The sequence below is a fragment of the Protopterus annectens genome, chromosome 4.part0, assembly GCF_019279795.1.
Source record: "Protopterus annectens isolate FY-2018-M chromosome 4.part0, PAN1.0, whole genome shotgun sequence".
Taxonomy (NCBI): domain Eukaryota; kingdom Metazoa; phylum Chordata; order Ceratodontiformes; family Protopteridae; genus Protopterus; species Protopterus annectens.
In genome coordinates, this window is record NC_056733.1 from 1,308,786,015 (window position 1) to 1,308,807,114 (window position 21,100).

Here is a 21,100-nt window from a genome sequence, read left to right on the forward strand (position 1 = left end):
CCAATTTTTTCCATTACTCTTTAAACAAATTTGCACAGTGCGGTGCAATACACGGCACTGCTTGAACAAGCTTAATGATGTTTACTTGCCAATTGCTATGTTTTGCTTATACCATCTGTTTTAAATAGCTGTGTGGCTTGGTAGGTTGATACACTGGTCTGGAGGTGGAATGGTCATGGGTTTGAGACAGGGCACAGGTGTGCATTTTGCACGTGATTACTATTATTTCACAGACATATATCAATTTGGTACCATTTAGCTGATATTAGCAATGCTGCTCAATGAACCACATCATGCAAAAAATCTTTAAAGAAAAGAAAAATGGGGAGATAGGACAGTGGCGAAATGGGGTGCAAGAACACTGGAAAACATAGTGAAAGGCAAGTAGGTATATGCAGGAAGGCTGTAAAAAAGGACCATAGCTATCCATTTCTTGTACAGCAACAACTATGCACTCTCACATAATTTGTAGATGACTTTGGATTGTCACCCCCAGAGAGAGGGGGTGAGGACAACATAAGTGCATTGTCAAGCCAATTGGACCACAATGAGTGTGTCCAGTGGACACATGTGTGAAATGGAGAGCTATGTATGGTACTATTTTTTTTGGGGGGACAGGTGCCCATTTTTTTTAAAGGTGAGAGTGGAATGCTGGGGATGCGACATAGGTACATATGAGGGAGGTAAGTTGGGAGTGTGGTGAAGCATTTGTAGACAGATAAGACAGCAGACAGGGTTGGTGTGGGACACAAGAGGGGGTAAAAACCTTGATTGGGGAGGGTGTTATGAAATCCCAGTCACATGAACATCACACACAGCAGCAATGTGACTCAAGTCCTCACACATGGGACTGTCAGCACTGCTTCTTCACTGCCTCTTTGATGGCAGTGGTAGATGATGGAGTCTGGGGTGGGGCCATCCCACCAGGATGGATAGCATGCTCTCCATCCAGCATAGGTGTGTACCAAGAGTTTGGCACAGTAACCTATGCACCATGCCAGGCAGTTCCTCATGAGTGATAAAATCACCTCCTCCACCTCTGCTCCCAGAGGTGGGTCCAGTCCCAGCCTGTGGGTCAGAACTACCCAATGCTGCAGGTAGTGCAAGAGCAGCAGAGGAACACTAACAGGCTGTGACCCAGATGTGCTGGGCTCTGGTACCACAGCCAGGGAAGACAAGGTAGAGGGTTCACCAGAAATCAGTCTATTTCGTTGTGCTGTGTAAAATAAATATAAACATAAGGTTAAAATAAACATAACCAAACAGATGTTAGTATTAACATTATAAAATATAATAAGTAATCAAACAAAATATGCAGGATTATAATAAGGATAGTAACAATAAGTAATGTTAGTACAATTATTTTAATGGCAGACCAATATAAAATTATACATAAGGCCAACATAACAGGTTGTTACAAAAATGTATATTAGCATGAAAGCATAATAATAATAATAACATTAATAAATTAAAGAAGAGAAGGGTGGGAGTGAGAGAGAGAAAATACTATTAGTAACTTTGCAAGTAATATTACTACACAGACTACTACCTCCACATATTTACAATGTCAGTTGGAAGAACAGTGAATGCAACTACTATATAGATGATGCTGCACATACATAGTTCTCAACCTGTTAGCATGAGACAGTATGGGCCAAGCTGTAACACATGGTGGGACGGAGGCACACCTACTGGGTACAGTTGAACATAGTGTGCTCATACATTAGTAGCAAGATGTTCTAATAACACATTTGCCACTGAATTGCTTTCCAGGAAATGTCATTTATCTGCTAACAAAGGACCAGACATATGGGGCATTACTCATTGCATTCCAAAAGTCATGACAGTTGAGAGGTATATTCATGTACACTATATAGGGTCAACAGCCATTGAATACTTTGCTGTCTGCCATGGGATTAGAACCCACAAGCTGTGACTCCAGGGAAAATGTGCATTGAATTTTGATGGGCGTTCAAAAGACATGCGCAAATGAGTGTGCCTTCGTAGAAGGTTGAACATCGAGCTGGCACCTCGGCGTTCGTGAAAATCTACTGCCAATCATTAGCAGACCGGAGTTCCGCTGTGGCGACCCCTAACCAGGAAAAGCCGAAAGACAAACAACAACTACTGTCAGATTAGAACATACATTTAGTAACTAAAGGCATACTGCACAATTATTTGACAGAGTCCTTATCAAAGTACAGTCCTGCTTTAAACTTTATTGCTAATGTGCCTTAAAATCTGATATTTATACACATGCATATCTGTCCAGAACTTCAGCAACCTTACCCATATACCTTATTCCTCAAGAGGGTGGTATATACAGCATTATTTGTCTCAAAATGGCCACAACACAGGCTTGAGCCTTACTGTGGGTATTGCACTATATTTATCAGACCGTTTTTCTGCATTCTTTATTCAGTTCATTTTCACAATTGACTACTGTCAGATTAGAACACAAACGTATGATTAATTATTACGTTGACTCATTTAGGAAAATTATTAATGCAAATATATATTTAAAAATTTGGTTTGATATTTTAACACTATTTATAGTCACAAAGAACTTTCCACATAAAATATATAGAGAAATTATTAATTCCTGGGAACAGAAAGGATTTGTTTATTGGCTCCAATGTATCAAAGAACTAAAAGTTTTAGATATGCAAGTAATAAAAACAACATACAAAATTCCACAACAGGACTGGCCAACTTTACAGAGTATTCTGTCATATTCATAAGATTTAAGTAGAATAATTAACAATTCTTCATTTAATGAAATACCTAAATTTATGAAATACATATATGAAATCATATATAATGACTTTGACATGGGAAACGGTATTTCAAAATTTCACAAAATATTGATAAACTATAAAACAACACCCAAAACCTCATATTGGAAATATATAACAAAAGGACACTGAATACAGTTAACTGAAGATATTAAAACAAATATCTTATTATCGACAAAATATACATCCTTTACACAATACTGGAAAGTTTTTTAATTGGAAATGCTTGCACGGAGCATTCTTAACCCCAAACAGACTCAGTAAAATTAGTTCTTCCATCAAAGAAATATATTGGAGATGTGAGCAAGTACGCAATGCAGATTGGAACCACATTTTCTTTGATTGTGTTAAAATTAAGCCATTTTGGAATGGTATTAATAACTTTCTACAAGCTTTATTTAATGAATCATTTTATTTAACTAAAGCTCTTGTATCATTAAATGTGAACAAAGGCCCTCATTTGAATAGGCCAAACCTGTATCTAGTATGGACTACACTTGCAATTTCAAGGAAGTGTATAACAAGTAGATGGAATGCAAACACAATACCAACTTCTTGAAGACTTCTACAGCCTACAAAAGATGACAACATTATTGGAAATTAAAATTAAAGGGTTCCCTATTATGAGAGCAAAAGTCCATTTAAGCGAATCTGTAAACATCGACATGTATTGTGCGAACCAGAATTACAGTGAATGTCCAAAACCGCAAATTTGGAAATGTCAAATTACCATGGTTGGCCCATCTGTGGTATAGCTCCATAAGGTAAGTGTGCAATAATTGCGGACCTTGGGGTTAGAGCGCGGGTTAAGGTAAGTGCATAGATAGTTAATGTATGTAAGATTTAATGTAGGGTTAGAAGTAGGGTTTTGTTAAATGTATGTATGTGGATTATTTATTTTGTTTGTATATATTTTCGTAGGGAAGTGTGCGCTAGTTATGGACCTTAGGGTTAGGGAGGGGTTAATGATAGTGCATAGATATTTGTGTGTGTGGGGTTTAGTGTTGGGTTAGAAGTAAGGTTTTGGTGCTTTGCTTTAGGGTTAGAAGTAGTGTTTGGTTAGTGTATGTATGTGGTTTATTTATTTTGTTTGGGTAGGTAGTATGTAGTGGGTGGTGGGGTTGGCCGACTATGACAGTTCGAGATTTATAATTTCATGATTTAGTGCATTTGGTATTCTCGCGGTTCACGCAATTCGTGTTGGTGTTTTGGTATTCGCTCAAAAGGAGTTTCGCTCTGGTAATATAGACCCAAATTAAAGAACTAAGAATTTATCCAAAGCCATTTATCAACAACCCTTGGGGAAAAGTCTTATCGTTGATTGACACTCTACAATAATTGACCAGACACTCTGATAATGGATTGGACATGCTTATAAAGTACCTGCATACATTAAGATCTGTTATAGTGTCAGGCTAATGTAAATAGTATACATAGTTATTAAAGATGTTATGTATAAATACTATGGAACTCATTCAAATGCATTTGAAAATTAAAAAAAAATTTTGAGAAGATTAGAACGCACATTTAGTGACTAAAGGCATACTGCACAGTTATTTGAAAAGGTCATTATGAAAGCACAGTCCTGCTTTAAACTTTATTGCTAATGCACCTTACAGTTTGTCATTTATACACATGCATATCTGGACAGAACTTCAGCAACTTTACCCATATACCTTCTTCCTTGAGTAGGTGGAATACACAGCATTATTTGTTACAAAATGGCCATAACACAGGCTTGAACCTTATTGTGGGTATTGCACTACATTTATCAGATAGTTTTTCTGCTGTCTTTATTTATGTCCCTTCTACAATTGACTGGAGGCAGGTTAGAACACATATGCAGTGAATATCAGAGTCCTGCACACCTATTTGTCTGAAACAGTACATTTGACAGCATGGATAGTTGTGCCAAACCTCTAAGAAATAACACATATACCCTCATCATTACTTGAGTGCAACTTACAGCATACATCACACAATGAGCAGAGCAGAATAGTGACCCACTGTTAATATGTGTAGACCCCATCATCAACTGTTGTTTGGTTGCTATACTACGCAGCACTGCATGTTTTCTTGAGTTACCATTTCAGCTAGGCAGTGACTCATTTCTACACATATTGCATTTCCCAGGTATGTCATACTTGACCATATGACTGCAAACTTTATAAATATTTATTTTGACAGTACGTTATGCCTTAGGTTATTACTTTGAAACTTCCATACTTACCACACTCACACCTTATCCTGGCCAGCCACCCTGCATGGGACTGGACATTGTGAGTTTGCTGTTCTGCAGCTGTTGTAAGAGAAGCAAACCATTATGCATACCACTTTTGCATAGATTCAGCTTGAACATTTCCACAGTGATGCCAAATATACTTACATATCTGTGGGGTCTGCCCAGCCCAAGCTTCTTGGAATCAGGTATCCAAGGTTCCCCTCTTTCATGGTTTCAGGTTGTCATAGTGGTGATGACACTGATCACCAGTGTGGGCGATACTAGTAGCACTGGTAAGTTCCCTACCCAAATTATCTTAGGCCTCAGACTTACATTCTGAGCCCTGGTACTCACCCTGCAGCAGCCAAAGTTCACAGTGCCAACTAGGAGTGCAGCAAACACCCTGGACTCCTGCACACCCACTTCTCTACCTGAAATTGTGCCCCTTCACCAACACCACCAAGCATATCAGCAACCAAGTGGGAACTCCAATGAATGGTGTGAAATTCCCAACTATTGACCTTAATATAGGCTGCATTCCTCCCCTTACACATTATACTATAACTTTCAAAAAAGTGCCATTTTGCTTAGCATCGAGCAAACTCACACAACTGTGTTTAAGCGGAGCTTAGCAACACACAAACAGGAAAACCATTGAGCATGTTTAAGCAGTGCTTAGCATCACACAGCATAACTAAATGTAACATTTTTTTATTTTGCATTAAACTGATATTTCACTCACCTGCCACATTTTCACATCAGTAAACTCAGACTCAACCTACATAACCACTTGGATACTACTTACCACTGGTCTATCTTAACATATACTACTAAGGTGCCTGTTGGTGTTTCTAAGCACTGTGTCATGCTGTGCAAGCAGGCAGACATATAAAAAAAGAAAAAAAACTAAAACCACAACAATTGATTACATCCAATTTCTATTTTTAGAACTATGGCAGGTGTGTGGTATGTATATATAAGCACAGCTTGGTATTGCTAAGCATCGAGCATCATGCCACGCCATGCAAACAGGCACAGTAAAACAAAAAATAAATAAATAAAAATAAATATTTCAACCATAGCAGAGCACATTAGACAGATTATTGTCTTGTGCTTACCATCTGTCCAGTAGTTTTCTGGACAGATGACAAGTACGGGACAGCCTGTACACTTCTGCTTACGTGGATTCAATATCCATGTTACTGTGATCTCACTCGGCAGCGTGCCATGATTAATATGTATGGTGTGCTGCCGAGGAGGAACCGTGGCTGTGTACATGGATACATTCAGTGTATAGCTTTTATTGAATTCTGGGGTGGTGACTTTTGTATCTATGGAATCCATTTAATATATTCTCTCCTGATACAAACCTTCAAAAAATTGACATATAGTTTCTTAAGAGAGGTTACTGCATGAATGAAAATAACTAGATCTAATAAATGTTTGACTTTCTTTGGTTTGTAACCATCAACAAACTGCCAAGACTGGCAAATGGTCACTAATAATATCAGATAAAGCCTCTTTATTATCCATGTAGGATAGTTGACTAAAGGCCATTGAATCCAAGAGTAATACCCAGAAGCATAATGGTTGGGCCTCATACCACATTAATGTAAATATTTATTTGGCAAGAAATCCAATAAACCAGATGTTAGGACATAAAACAATGTAAATTAAAATTATTACTGACTTTCCATTTCTCTCCTTTATTTAAATGTTTTAGTACCTCATTTCAAACCTAGAAAATATGGACCTAAATGTAAATGTAAAATTGAAATCACCATAGAAACATTTGATAAAGAATTCTTTGGTAGTGCAGTGATACACCTGGCATTATGATCATCATATAAATTAGAATAATAATTTCTGTTTATCAGATTAGTAACCTCTCTACTTGACTGATCCATTGTGCCACCTCTACTTGACTGATCCATTGTGCCATCATATAAGATTATCATTTTTACTAGGCATATGGAACAAATAAGATTTATGCTATCTGTACTGCTGTTTCTACAAGTATTCAGTTAGAGGAACAAGTTCCATGGTGTTTTATTATTGCAAGATAAAATACCATGGGATATTGATCTGATAAAAATCCTGTTTAGAATACAGTTGATGTGTATAAAGTAAAAGCAGCTGAAGATCCAAAGCTACAAAAAGCTAAATTTATTTTAATTTATATAAATTTTTTTGCAGCTGTTGATTGAAAAAGTCTAGCTGTGCATAAAACCCCTTTCAGTGGAGACCCGGACAGAAAAGCTCCACAGACTCAGTTTTGGCATAGGCAGTTAATATAAAAATACAAACAAGTAAGGCATAAAATTAAAATACATGCAATTAATATAAAAATACAAATAAATATTGGCATATACCTTTGATACTGAGCACAAGCTGATGAAGTATAATCAGAATTTGGACTATAAAATCCAGTATAGGAGACGAAATTGCAGAAGGCTGTACTTTGATTCAATATGGAATAATTTAGCCTGGTGCACCATAAGTGCAGAGTGAAGTATATTTAAGATGTTGAGTCAGTTCTACTCTAAAAGAAATAATATTTTGATTTGTCTTAGAAAAGATGCTATGGCTCCATTTTCTTGAGGCACAATTAGAGTACAGCGTGCCACCTCTGCTTTTTTTGATTTAGTTATGGTAAGCAGGTTTTGTTGCTGGCCAGGAAGGCTCTGTTTGAGGAGTAAAGGCAAATGAGCAAAGGTACACTTGGATATCATTCGAGTTTGTGAAGTATTGTGTAGACTGCCTGTAGCTGTGCATAACTAAGGTCATGTGTGAGTCCTAGCCAGTTTACATTTTTAAGAGAAGCAATGGGGAGTTGTATGGGGCACATCTGTCGCAAACATGGCTATTTTATTGTAACACTGTTGCAGCTTTAGGATTATGGTGGAGATTAAGTTTGTTAGAAGTGGAGAGGCATATAGGAGGGTTGGGAGGAGGAAAGAAGTAGCAGTGTTTATCTTGGCAACTAATACAGAAAATCACAAAACCAGCATCTATCTGCATTAAGAAAAAAATGGGGCAATTGTACATCAAAACAAGAAAACATTTTAATGTACATAGTTATGTGCTCTTGCCTTTTCACATATAAGAATATCAGAAAACATTTTGTTTTAAAGAAATTTGGTTTTGCTGTCTGATTAGGTAGGTTACCAAATGGGGGGGGGGTTGGCATAATGGTTAAGGTCTTTACCTCACAGAGAAAAACTACAGGGTTTGGCTGTCATCTCTGAGGGAAATTGGCTAGTTTTAAAATGGCCCACAAGAGCAGGTAGCTTAGCATTTATCTATGAATTAGTGTGTTTCTTTAGGGAGAGTTGGAATAAAGATTAAAATCTTCACCTTGCAATCACAAGATGCAGGATTTTATTTTAGCCAAGGAAGAGTGGTAGTAGCAGTAACAGCAGTAATAGTAGCAGTAACAGCAGTAATAGTAGCAGTAACAGCAGTAATAGTAGCAGTAACAGCAGTAATAGTAGCAGTAGTGGAAGCAATAGCAGTAGTAATACTTTCAGTGTATGGAGCTGTAATGCCGTATGTAAAGATTCAGCTGAAAAGATCATTACAGTTATGAATTATATTAGACATTATCTGATAATTTATTTTTTATCTTAAAATTTCTACCTGAATATGCACCTGATGTTGATTGAGGCATGATAAGAAGTGCATTAAATAACAAACAGTAGTAAATGGTTTTATTTTTTGTTAGAGAAAGGCTATTCAGTCACCAGTATTCAAGAAGAATGTTTTTAGAGAATATCAAGAACTTTATATCTCATAATTTAGACAGACAAGAACATGACCCACTTGTTATAGACTCCTCATCTTTTACCAGACTGAAAAAGAAATATTTAAATCAACCAAATGAAACAATACATTTAATTTGCTAATACTAAGAAATACCAATGAATCTAAATATATCCAACTTGCACACATTTGCTAAAGTTGCCATGTCTGCTATTAATCTCGTCAGTAAAACATATCACAGTATACCACTCAACAAGTTAACCTAATTAAAACTGCAAACCACCCTTATTTACTCGCATCACAAATTAAAACACAAAAAACATACATTAACCAGAAATATGCCCCCCCCATTAGTAATCCTCTACTCTGGGACACCCAACAAGAGAATACAGTTCTACCACAAAAAAATCTGACACATGTAACACTACACTATCTGAATATTAAATTGTAAAGTTAAATTTCCACACAGCTTGGATAAGTATCATGCCTTAAACAATTTCAAAACCAATTAAATATTTTTGAATGTCAGACCTATCTGTTTGGGCTCCTTACCAAATGGATACCTATAGTCTACCCATCTTTATATTATGCTCTCATATTCTTTTATAAACAAAAAGTATTTTCCAAAGAAACAAAACACAGCTGTCCTCTGTTAATGCTTCCTAATTGCACCACCATGCCTAATCTCTCTCTCTCTCTCTCTCTGTCTTATTATTCTTCAAGAACTAACACAATTTAAATCTCCACTACTACATTCTTCCTCTCCGCTCTGCAAAGCCTGCTCTCCTTCTTTACAACGTTATTACTCCCATTCCCATAATGCCATTCATCAGTACTTCTGATATGCTCAGTCATGTGACCCCATTCTGCTCTCACTACTCTAAAATTTAAATGTTTCCTTATTTCACATAGTCTTTTTCCTGAAAAGATCTAGAAACTCTTAACTCTTTATCTGAAATGTTCTATTACAGTAACTATCTGCTATAGAACAATACTTGCCCCTACATGTTCCTAATATATGTTGAATGATAGTGCTATGTCAGTTTATGCTTCATGTATGGAAAGAAAGTTATATTTTGTGTATATCAAATGTGCTAAATGCTAATCGAAGCTGCAACCCCTACTGTAAAAACTGAATGATATCAGAGCTCAGTCTCAACTATTTCTGTGTTTTCCTCTGTATACTGCATTATACTTTTGATCAACCTGTTCTGCCTTATTGATATATATCTATATCTAAATATGTATCTATAGCTATCTATTTATTTTTGTATCTATGTATGTATCTATATATCTATATCTGTAGATATATAGATACATACATATACAAACATGATTCTACTACATTTCATCAAAAACCATGAGTAAAAGTACATTTGACTGAAGGGTCATATGATTAAAAAGCCATTTTGTCCCAGTCCCAGTCCCCTTCAATAAACACACATCACACCAAATGACATTTGATGACCTTTATTAAAATTCCATAAATATAACTTTATTGACCAACCAATATTTTAATTTATTAATCACCGCATAAACATCCAAGTAACTGTTAACTAGGGCAGCATGACCCTGCTCACCCTGACCAGATAAGCAGCATCTTTACCCCCGCTTGCTTATTTTACTTACCAAGCAGTGTCCAACCACTCCCTTTCATTTCGCTCTTACTGAATTAAGCATTCAACCAAATAAGCAGCGTTCTTACCTCCACTCACTTACCTTTACTTATTAAGCAGTGTCTAAACACTCACTTGCATTTCCCAGCTCATTGAAATGAACATCCATCACCAAAGGGGGAACAGAAGAAGAACAAGGCTGCTCCTTTTCTCTGCCTCCCAGCCTTATAACATAACCACACAATCTCTGATGTTCCAAAAAAACAGAGAAGGAGGGTGGGTAGCAAGTTCACACCAAAATGTGATTTCTTATCCAGTTACACGCTCATAAAACTCATTAAGCCCCTCCTCACACTTACCTCATTTCCTCCCAACCATCCTACTTTCCCATTTAACCCTTCCCCTCACCTACCTTTCTTCCCTTACAGTCTTAATTCCCATTACTGCTTCTATCTAGATCCCCCCCACCTGATAAGGTTGCCACCTATCCCATTATCAGCCTGATACTCATGGGTTGAGCTGCCTCATCCCATTGCTGACTGTGCAAAGCAGTGGGACTTGAAATTTTCAATCACCGTGGAAAAGCTGCAATTACTTTGAGCTTTTCCATTGCAATTCAGTTACATCACTAACCCAGACCTGCAGACAGAGCTATTCCCTGTTAGGTCCAGGTGTTTTAAACCATGCAGCAATCGGCTGCAATTCATGAAGGTGGTGGGGATTGGGAGAAGAAGAGCCCTACAAAGATCACGGCTGTAGAGTGGTTTGTTTTTAGTGCTTCTATAGCTGCTAAAGAAAAAAAGGATTTATTTTTTTTCTTCCTAACAGCCAAGGTAGCCATCCATCCATCCACTCATCCAGCCAGCAGGTAGCTATCCATCCAGCCAGCCATCCATTCATCCATCCAGCCAGCAATCCAGCCATCCATTCATCCAGCCAGCCAGCCATTCATCCATCCAGCCATTCATCCAGCCATCCAGCCAATCATCTAGCCAACTATCCAGCTAGTCATCCATCCATCCATCCATCCATCCATCCATCCATCCATCCATCCATCCATCCATCCATCCATCCATCCATCCATCCATCCATCCATCCATCCATCCAGTCATCTATTTATCTATCCAGCCAACAATTCAGCCATCCATTCATCCAGACAGCAATCCAGTCATCCATCCATCCATCCAGCCATCCATCCATCCATCCAGCCAGCCACCCAGCCAGCCAGCTAGCCATTAATCCATCCAACCAACCATTCATCCATCCAACTAGCTACGCCAACCCACCTGCTAGCCACTCCAGCAGCCAGACAGACAGACAGCTAGCTAGTCATTCCAGCAGCCAGCCAGATAGCTAGCCTCTCCAGCAGCCAGCCAGCTAGATAGCCACTCCAGCCACTGGCTAGCTAGCTAGCCACTCCAGCAGCCAGCCAGCTAGCTAGCCACTCCAGCAGCCAACCAGCCAGCTAACAAGCCACTCCAGCAGTCAACCAGCTATATATCCACTCCAGCAGCCAGCCACTCCAGCAGCTGGCCAACCAGCCAGCTATCTAGCCACTCCAGCCACCAGCCAGCTAGCCACTCCAGCAAGCAGCCAGCCAGCTAGCCAGCTACTCCAGCAGCCAGACAGACAGCTAGCTAGCTACTCCAACAGCCAGCCAGCTAGATAGCCACTCCAGCCACCAGCCAGATAGTTAGCCACTCCAACAGCCAGCCTGCTAGTTAGCCACTCCAGAGCCAGCCAGCCATCTAGGAAGCCACTCCAGCAGCCAGCCAGACAGCTAGCTAGCCACTCCAGCAGCCAGCCAGCCAGACAGCTAGCTAGCCACTCCAGCAGCCAGCCAGCCAGACAGCTATCTAGCCCTTCCAGCAGCCAGCCAGCTAGCTAGCCACTCCAGCAGCCAGCCAAACAGACAGCAAGCAAGCCACTCCAGCAGCCAGCCAGACAGACAGCTAGCTAGCCCTTCCAGCAGCCAGCCAACTAGCTAGCCACTCCAGCCACCAGCCAGTTAGCTAACCATGCCTGCGGCCATCCATCCAGCCAATTAGCTAGCTAGTCTCTCCAGCAGCTGGCCAGCCAGTCAGCTAGCTAGCCACTTCAACAGCCAGCCAGCTAGCCTCTCCAGCAGCCAGCCAGATAGCAAGCCACTCCAGCCACCAGCCAGCTAGCTAGCCACTCCAGCAGACAGCCAACCAGCTATCTAGCTAGTACAGCAGCCAGCTAGCTAGCTAACTATCCACTCCAGCAGACAGACAGCTATCTAGCCACTCCAGCAGCCAGTCAGCTAGCTAGCTATCCACTCCATCAGCCAGCCAGTTAGCTAGCCACTCCAGCCATCAGCCAGCTAGCTAGCCACTCCAGCAGCCAGCCAGACAGCCAGCCAGACAGCTAGCCACTCCAGCAGCTGGCTAGCCAGCCAGCTAGCCACTCCAGCAGCCAGCCAGCTAACTAGCCACTCCAGCTGCCAGCCAACCAGCTAGCCATTCCAGCAGCCAGCTAGCTATCCAGCCACTCCAGCAGCCAGCCAGCCAGCTAGCTAGCCACTCCAGCATCTGGCCATCCAGCCAGCTAGCTAGCCGCTCTAGCAGCCGGTCAGCCAGCTAGATAGATAGCCACTCCAGCAGCCAGCCAGATAGCCAGCTAGCTTCTATGGCTGCTGGAGAAGCTAGCCAGCTAGCTTCTCCAGCAGTCGGCCAGCCAGCCAGATAGCTAGCCATTCCAGCAGCCAGCCAGCCAGTAATCTAACTAGCTACTCCAGCAGTCAGCCAGCCAACAAGCTAGCAACTCCAGCTAGCAGCCAAGCAGCCAGCTAGCTATCCACTCCAGCAGCCAGCCAGCCAGCCAGCCAGCTAGCAAGCCACTCCAGCAACCAGCCAGCCAGCCAGCCAGCTAGCAAGCCACTCCAGCAGCCAGCCAGCTAGCTAGCCACTCCAGCAGCCAGTCAGCCAACCAGCTACCCATTACAGCAGCCAGCCAGCTGGTATACCCATAGCAGCAGTTCTTTCACCACTGCTGTGGTGATGTCATGGTAGAGGGTGTGACCAGTATCATACTGGCCACACCTCCATGTCCGACTTTGTCCCGTTTAAAATGTGACAACTCTACCACCTGAAGATGTCCATGGACAAATTGTTTTTTTACCAAACCTCATTTGTTAAAAAACATTCTAAATAACATAAATACCACAAAAAGCTTTTACTTTTTCTTTTTTTTTTCAGGGAGGCAAGCCCCCCCCCCCCGTGCATCCCATGTGTACCACAATGTTTTACTGCATTGCTTAACATACACTAACATGGTTTTATTAATTCTGGAGTGCTGCTATAGATGTGAAAACAAATACCAGATTAATGGATGCATTTTGAGAGAAGTACAATGAAAGCAGAAAAAATAAGGAATTAAATATCCCACTGGTATGGTTTTGTTAGAAACTAAAATGCTTGAAAACTGGAACTTATAATTTTTTTTTCAGTTATTGCTCTTTTTTCAATTCCTATGATCTATGTCTACTGAAATGTCATATGTTTCAATGATGTCCTAAACGTAATGCAGCTGAACCATTCCTGACTACCCTAGAGAATGTGGACAAGTAGTCATCTCACTTTGAATTAACCCAGTCATATAATCCTTGAGTAAGGTTCTCTGCTGAGCTGTCAGTTTTTCAGAATGTTATTTAGAGCTGGTAAAACATCAGTAGGCTGTTTGCCAAACAATTGCATTTATGTTCTCCATCTAACTCAGATGTTTTTGCATGCTGAACACCCCACAGACATTAATTAAGGCACTCTGCCTTTGTACACTCCTACTTTCCTTTCTTACCATGACAATGCTGCATTCTGAGAAAAGCATCTACTATGGAAAAGTATCTATAACTAGTGCGATTTCAATAGCAAATTTGAAGCCATTTTAAATGTTTATCTTATGCATGAAACTTTTAAATCTTCAAGAAGTGCAGGCAATATTAATTCACACTAAATGCATTATGAACAGTTATGGCAGTTCTTTATTTAAATCTTTTCTGTGCCTGATAATATTCTAGACTAAATTCTAACCTAAAATAAAATTAGGGCTATATCTTTTGAGCATTTGTATCCAAAGCAAAAATGTCAAGATCCATTCAAAAATATTTGTGGTCACCCATCCTTACTTTATTATCTATTAGCTGGCAAGTGACATACACTTCACACAGTCTTAAACTTGACACTTTCTGCAAGCTAGCAAATTTGATTTCAAATTATGACAAAGATTTTTGTATATTGAAGGTAAACAGCTAACAAATTTGATTTCAAATTATGACAAAGCTTTTTGTATCTTGAGGGTAAACAGGCAACATACTGCTTCTAGGCATGATCACTCTTTCCCAGGTTTGGTACGCAGCAAGTATATTAGCAGTCTATCTTCCAACTATGTATGTATGTATGTATGTATGTATGTATGTATGTATGCATTTATTTATTTGTTATATTTGAGAAATAGGTAGGAGGACTGGTTCTCTGACCCTTATCAGCCATGACCCTAGTCCATAGGGAAGCAAAGCAAAAACACTGGATCAGATCTGAACAGTAATAATCAATTAAAAGAATATAAATATATTTGTGAAAAAATCAGGATCTTACTATTGGATCTGCCTGGTCTTATACACTCCAAAATTCTTAGAATCCTTAAATTATTCTGAGAAAAATGACTATGCAGTTGGCTGGTTCAGAAGATGCTAATCATTAACTCTGTGGATAAATAATTGCATTTTATGGTGCAATTTCATGCACATCTTCTACTAAAACATCTTTACATTTCAAGAAATGTGTCCAGTGAGAGTTTAAATGAAAGGGACGATTTATTTATTTATGTAGTTAATTGTTAAATAGATAACTCCACCAGGTGTGAGTGCCTTTTTCATGAGTGATCTGAGAACATTATCAGGTTAATTAATTTATTCCCAGTCACAAACCAGGCAAATGGAGACTAAGGGAATAATACCCAGGACTACAAGCACATAATCATAACTCCCTGCAGTAAACTGCTAGGTAATCATTGTATTCCAAAACAGAGCCCATACTGATCTATATGCTATAATATATATAATATACATAATGTGCATTTGCCAGGTCAGCTAGGTTTTTGTAGTGAGTAGGATGTCAGAGGAGCAGGCTGCTATACATGTACAAACGTCTGGGAGTTTATTAGATATACTTCAACTGACTTGAAATACTTTCATATCTATATAATTCTATGGATTAAGATTAGGAGATGTAGTGTTGCTGCAAGGCAAATTCCCTCAAAGAAAAGTGGAACCTGATTGTTTCTGTAACCTTGCGATCTGGTCAGGCCACGCTTCCCTCAGCTCACTCCGCTCCCCTACTCTGCTCCCATTTTCCACCCGACCCGTCTATACCCACATTTATTCTAAGCCCTCATCACCTGACCATACCACCTGACCTCCACCTACACCAATCACTCACTCAACATCAACTTCAATTAATACACCACTCCCACTTCTAAACAACACATATTTGATAGAGATACCTCCACACTTCATCCATCCTCCTAAAGAACCACATAAACTCATTCACCTCATTCACCTAGCTACCATCACCATAACATCTCTACCATACAATCATGCTAACAACACTATCATCCCTGTCATTAGCACTCATATCACTAGCTTTTATCACATCCATACAAACAAACTTACCTCTACACAATGACACATATCATATAACACACATTGTCATGCCCTCACAAACTCACACAAACTTCATCAGCCCAACAATTCTAAATCTTAATACTACACCTTACTCACACAACATTACAATACCAAGATATAACTAGAAAAAACTCACACAGATCCAACTCACAAATAAGCATTATAAAGCACATACTATCATCCATCAAGAAAATACTAACCTCTGGTGATATACACCCTAATCCAGGACCTCTCAAATCCAAACAGATATTTGACCTGCTGATTCTTAATATCAACATAAGAAGTATCACCAACAAGATATCTGAGCTGCACGCATTTATAGCCCACTACACTCCTGACATACTAACAATCACAGAAACATGGCTAAACCCTAGCTTCCAAAATGAAGACTTCCTCCTCCCAGGTTATAATACCTTAAGATTGGATAGAGTAGGCAGAAAAGGAGGTGGGGTAGTCATACTCTTTAAGAACACACTGAACCTCCAACTCCTCCAGACCACACCACCCAAATTAATAAATGCTGAAACCTTGTTTACTGTCCTTTCCATAAATAAAATAAGATAATCAATATTTTTTACTGCTATATTCCCCCAGGTAACAACTTTCTCATTATAGAAAAAACCCTACACTGGACAAAAGATAACCTACCACAAGAAACTACCCTATTAGGCGACCTAAATACTGACTGGACAGCTTGTGATTCCAACAACCCCACTAGCCATATTAATCTATATGGGTTCTCTCAACTGATTGAAGAGCCCACTAGAATAGATAAAAAAAATCGAAAAAAAATCTATTCTTGATTGGACTCTGATCAGCTACCCCAAACAAAACTACCAGGTAGGTTGCCTTCCAGATGGTCTCAGTGACCACCTCCCCACATTCCTACTATGCAAACACTCCAACCTACCCAAACCCATTGTTTACAAACAAATACAGGATGACCGCAACCTTACCCCACATTATCTCAATACTGTTCTCAGCCACTGTAACTGGGAACCACTACAAACCCTTGGATTAGACCAGGCAGTTGACTACTTTAATACTACTTTTATTAACATTCTTAACAAACTGCCCCCAGTAGGAAAATTAGAGTGAAAGCTAACTATGCACCTTGGCTAAGTAGGGACACTAGAGCCCTACTAAAAGCCAGAGATAAAGCCTGGAAAATCTGGAAAAGAGAAAACACCAACAGTTCCAAGCAAAACTACCAACAGCTTAGAAATCTGGCCAGGGCTCAAACTAAACAAAATAAACAAAACTACTTCCTCAGTGCCCAAAACAAATACTCAAAAATCCACAAAAATTCTGGCATTCTATTAACTCTTTACTAAAACCAAGCAAAACCACTACTCCAGTTCCAAACTCTACAGATAGTAATTTAGACAGAGCCACTCAATTTAACCACCACTTCATAAAATCCATCCTGGCTCTATCCAGCCAGCTAACCAATCATAGTCCATCACATACCTAAACCAATCAACCAGAAAGGACTCCCTCCTTTACTCTATCACCTGTCCCCACCTCTGCAATTAAGAAACTGATATAAAGCCTGTATTTTATATAGCATATATTATGGACAGAAGTAGGTCAAAAATTAAAAAAAAGATTGCTGGATACAAGACCCAGGATAACAAAGTGCCAAATCGTGGTAGGAGCACTGGTGCCAGGACTGGAAAAAATGACAGTATAGAATCCTCAAAATAAGTAAACATTCCTACAATGGGGCCAGGCCAGGCCCAGGGGGAGGATGCCCCCCCCCCCCGTTGTAGAAGGAAGTAACAGTCCACAAAAAATCACAAAAACTGAAAGGCTAAAGAAGAGCCATAAAGATGATAGAGTGGACTATTGAGGATAAGAAAGAAATTATGTATTGTTTCTACTATGCAAAAAGCCCTGAATTTCCAGACACAAGATATACAAAAAGATTTAGGGAGGAATTACAGGAAAGAAAAATAGTTTCACAAGAAAAACTGTCAGAAGCCTCAAATAAAAAGTTATGCTCATTAATGCAACAGATTTGTGAAAAACATTATATAGACCAATAAACTTTGTTCTGTTTGGAAAAAGAAGCATCAGAAGAAGTGCAAAAATATAAACAACAAAACCTAGAGATTTTTGAAAAGTATAACAAAGAAATATGGACATGGGAAAGAAAGAGAGATTTGCTATGGTGCAATAGTTATGCAAAGTCAAAAGCCAAATTAATCAATACAATAAAGGAAGCCTCAAAGATATTCAAAGAGAAATACCGGCAAAGGTATCCAAATATGAAAAATTTCACAATAAAAAAATAATATAAATAGGGACTGTAGAAAAGAAGATTAGCAAAGCAGAAGTTAAAAAAATAGAAGTTGAAGTTATGGAATGCCAGCAAAGTGAATGATTTGGTGTAAGTCTAACACAGATTACATCACAACATGATGGAACAAGTCCCTAAAGTAAGGAGAAACAGGAAGATCGGGAGACATCTGAAAAAGAGATATGGACTAGGGAAAGAAAAATAAATTTAATATGGTGTGATGTTTATACAAAGGAGAAAGCAAATGTAATTAATACAAAAAAGCAGCACCAAAGATATTTAAAGAGAAATACAGGCAAAGGAGTCCAGACATGGAAAACTTTACAATACAAAAATTAATAAGACAAAGAGGAAAAGTAGAAAAGAAGATTAGTAATGGAGAAGTTAAAAAAATAAAACCTGAGGTTATGGAGTACCTGCGAAGTGAAAGCTTCAGTGTAGAAAATCTAACTCAGAAAGCACCAGAGAAGAATAGAACAATGGACATCCAAATTATGGAGAAACCAGTGGAACAGGAAGCAACTGGTCAGTTGCCATATGAAGATATTTTGGAGCCTTCCACAGGAAACCAGTATAAAAGTTCACTTGAAGTCGGACAGCAAGGGAAGGAACAAGAAACTGTGGCAACTCTGATGCAGTCAATGTTGAGGAGTAACAGGCCAGTGAGCTCCCATATGACAGAGCAACGGATGGCACAGGATGAAACTGAAGAGAATGTGTCAAAAGAAGATGTTATAGAGCTTTCAATAAAATGCCCACAGGAAATCGACAACAAAAAATGTGCCCTCAGTTTAGAAGAAAATCAGCTAAGGGAAGAGTTGCTTGATTTAATAGAAATAGACATTAAGATCAGTGAAAGAAATGGACCACAGAAAGTCAATAAAACCCAAAAAGTCAGAAGTCTGATAAAACAAATGAACACAGTAATTAGGACTGTCCATAGAGATCCATGTGATATAACAGAAGTAAACAGGAAATATTACTGTGCAGCTAAATTAATAACAGATAAAACCCAACCACAGTAATGCAGGGTAGTAAGGGAAAGGAAAGGGAGAAATCAAATACCTCCTTGGAAGTATTAAATAGAGAAAACTATAAAGCAATCAAGACAAAAAGTATCACTGTTAGATGAGTATAGAAGAGGGAACAGATCAAGGAAAATACTCAGAAGGAATGACTTGATAAAAGCAATTCACATGATTTATCATGCACTATTGCAAATAATAAACTAAAAATATCAGCACAGGCAGAAAGACTTAGAAGATACACAGATAAATATAAAGGAAAAGTACAGAATAATCAATTTATTGATGAACCAAAAAAGTTTTACAGAGAATTGGTAAACAAGGTAAAAGGAACTGAAAGACCAAAAAAAAAAGAAGAAATAGATATATTTTGGAGAAGTATTTATGAAGATCCCATGAAACATAACAAAGATGCTAAAAGGACAGAAGAAATAAAGAAAAAATAAGTTCAAAGGTACAGGATATGAATTGAGATGAAGTAACAGCCAGAGAGATTGATACAAAGTTAAGAAAAGCCTCCAATTGGAAAACCCCATGCCCAGATGCACTACCTAACTTCTGGTTAAAAGTATTAACATATTTGCACGGAGATTTAGCCATGAGTAAAAACTATTTTTATGCACACCTTGAACAGACACCAATCTGGCTAACAGCAGGAAAAACAATGCTCCTACTTAAAAGGGAACCTGCAAGCTACCCTAAAAATTATAGACCGATAACTTGCCTTCCAACAAAATATAAACTATACACTGGAACTGATGCTAGCAGAGTTTATAATCATTTAGAAGAAAACTCAGTTACGGCAATAGAGCAAAAGGGCAATAAAAGAAAGTCATATGGAAGAAAGGATCATTTGTTGTTAAAGTCATAGTGGAGAACTATAAAAAGGGGAAGAATCTAAGTATGACATGGATTGACTACAAAAAAAAAGCATTTGATAGTATCCCACATTCATGGATAAAAGAGTGCTTAAAATGTATAAGATACACCCTACACTGATAAAGTACATCACAGCAGCCATGAAACAGTGGCAAACCACTTTGCAATCAAGCCATGATAAAGGACAAATTATTATTCCAGGGGATAAAAATCCAATGAGAGATATTCCAGGGTGACTCTGACACCATTGCTCTTTTGCCTTGCCCTTAACCGATTAAGCTGTCTGCTTAACAGATTAGGCCATGGCTATAATTTGGCTCCTAGAAAACAACAAAGTTTAAGATTTCTCATCTTCTCTTTGTCAATGATTTAAAACAGTATAGCTCATCAGATCAGGAATTGAAAGTGTAACTGTGAGTTGTCAAAACTTTTTCAAATGATATAAGAATGCTATTTGGTCTTGATAAATGTGCAAAAGCAACCTTTAAAGCAGGAAAGCTGCAGCATCAGGAAAACATCAGTTTGGGACACAAATGTGATAGAACTTGGGCAAGAGGAAGTGTAAAAATATTTGGGAATTGATGAAGAATCAACAATAAACATGAACAAATGTGAATAAAACTTAGTAAGGACTATTTCAGAAGACTTAAATTAATTCTGAAAACAGCATTGACATCTAGGAACAAAGTCCTAGCTATAAACCAGTTTTCTCTTCCTGTCCTAACTTTAAGTTTTGGAGTGATTGACTGTCCTCAAAAAGTGTTGGATAGATTAGATAAGAAAACAAGAAAGATGCTTC